Below are 2,026 nucleotides of genomic sequence, written 5' to 3'. Positions count from 1 at the left end.
TTGAGCGACAGGATGGTCTCACTTTTGATGAGCTTAACATTAACTGATTAGGGACTGCAATTAGATCCTCAGAGTTCCTTCATCTTTGTCGTACTTATTGGATGGAAGTAAGCCATGGACCTACCACACTGAGGGGAGGGATTATACAGGCATGAATACCAGGAGTGAGCACCATGAAAAACACCCCAAACCTGCCCTCCACAGAGAGGGAAACACAAATTCTTGGAAAGGCTCTCAACCTGGCACCATTTTTCACCTTTTAGATTGTCGCTAGGTAAAAATTACTGCCAAGAATTTGAAGCAGCAAGCACTGCCATAAACTATTGATATAGTATACATGGGCACTTTCATTATGAAGGGTATTTGAAAGCATCTATCAAAATTCAATATGCACATATTGTTTAGGCTACTAATTTCATTTTTTGATATTCACTGCACAGAAATATGAAGGTGAGGATAGATATACCAAAATGTTCAAAATAACATTATTGTAACAATAAAATTTGGAGAAAACCCAGAACATTCCAAATAGAATGAGAATTAAATAACATATGGTACATTTTCACTATGAAGTATGCAGCAATTAAAAATGAATGAGATAGAGCCACTAATATAGAAGGAACTTAATAATATGTTGTTGATAAAAATTTAAAGAGCAAGTTGCAGAACAATAGCATCTTGTAATAACTACTTTTTAAAATTGTATACATATACATCTACTTGCCTATGCATCATCCATCTGTATTTTCATGCTTTTAATGAGTAATCAGATACAGAAAGACATACTGCATATTGCTAACCATTTCTTATTAGTTGAATATTTACAATCCACAAGTGTTATTTGCATATTTCTTTTTAGCTTTTACAACAGAGTGTTTTTTTGCATAGTTGATACAAGTATGATTCTTATTTATTCATTAATAAACTTTATCAATATAGGACACTTTTCTTCCATTCCTAGCTTACCATTTTCTTCACATAGGTATATTTTTATTCATGTATCTTTTTGTATGCTAATTGAACTTCTCAATACCATTCCTACAGAAATATATGTACTAGACTATATGTACAAAATGTTTAATATTAAATTATTGTAATAGTCAAAGTTGAAAGAATACAAAAAAGAGTCACCAACAGAGATACCTAAATAAATTGTATGTGGACACCATGAAGTGTGCAGCTATTAAAAAGAAGGACCCCTTTCAGCATTTTTGGGTGATGGTATTTTTCTTTTAATAAACTGCTGCTAATGTTTTATTTCATATATTATATATAAATGAAATTAATCTACACAGAATTTTTGCTATTGTTATTGTTACTGAGTTTTGTATTATGGTTACTTAATCTCATTGAAAGACCAGACACTTTTTCATCATTTTTCCCACGGTTCTGTGTTGCAAAACACTACATAAGAATTACCTTTTTGTTTATAGTCATGAGAGAAGTAACCTAAAAATCATGAACCTGGATGGTTTTGATCACTTTCATTGGCCTTTAAATTTTACCCCTAGTAATGGCGAACAAAGAGCATACTGAAGAAAGGTGAGACGTTTTGATTTTAGAGAAACCTCATTTTGCAAATGCTTTCAAGTGAAAAGAATATTCTGGGGTAAAGCTAAGAACGTGGGTGATTTGCTTGCAAAGACTACAGTGGGACAGATGGACAGAGGAGCACTGAGACATGGGGCCTCAGGAGGGTGGGGGTCTTGCATGTTGGACAATGATCAAGAACTCAGGATAAAAGTAGACCTGGATGGAGCCAACTAATTTCAGGGCTCTTAAATTTAATTGAAAACTACTTTGCTTTGGTATTAGAATTACTTGAGTAGTGTTCATGAGAATTTTTATTCAACAGATCAGAAAAAAGAGCCCTGGGACAAAAACTCATGGAGAAGAAACAGTGATTGAGTTTATCTTTGGGACTCTCATATAGTCCGTATCTCCCTAAAGCTATCTCTACCTATTATGCTGATGTTTCCTTTCTTTTAAGACTAGAGACTCTTACTAGCACACATTTGAGAAATTA

The sequence above is a fragment of the Marmota monax genome, unplaced genomic scaffold (genome assembly GCF_021218885.2).
Source record: "Marmota monax isolate L192 unplaced genomic scaffold, Marmota_monax_Labrador192_F-V1.1 WCK01_AAM20220418_F8-fsc00137, whole genome shotgun sequence".
Classification (NCBI taxonomy): domain Eukaryota; kingdom Metazoa; phylum Chordata; class Mammalia; order Rodentia; family Sciuridae; genus Marmota; species Marmota monax.
Note: the sequence above shows the minus strand (reverse complement) of the source record.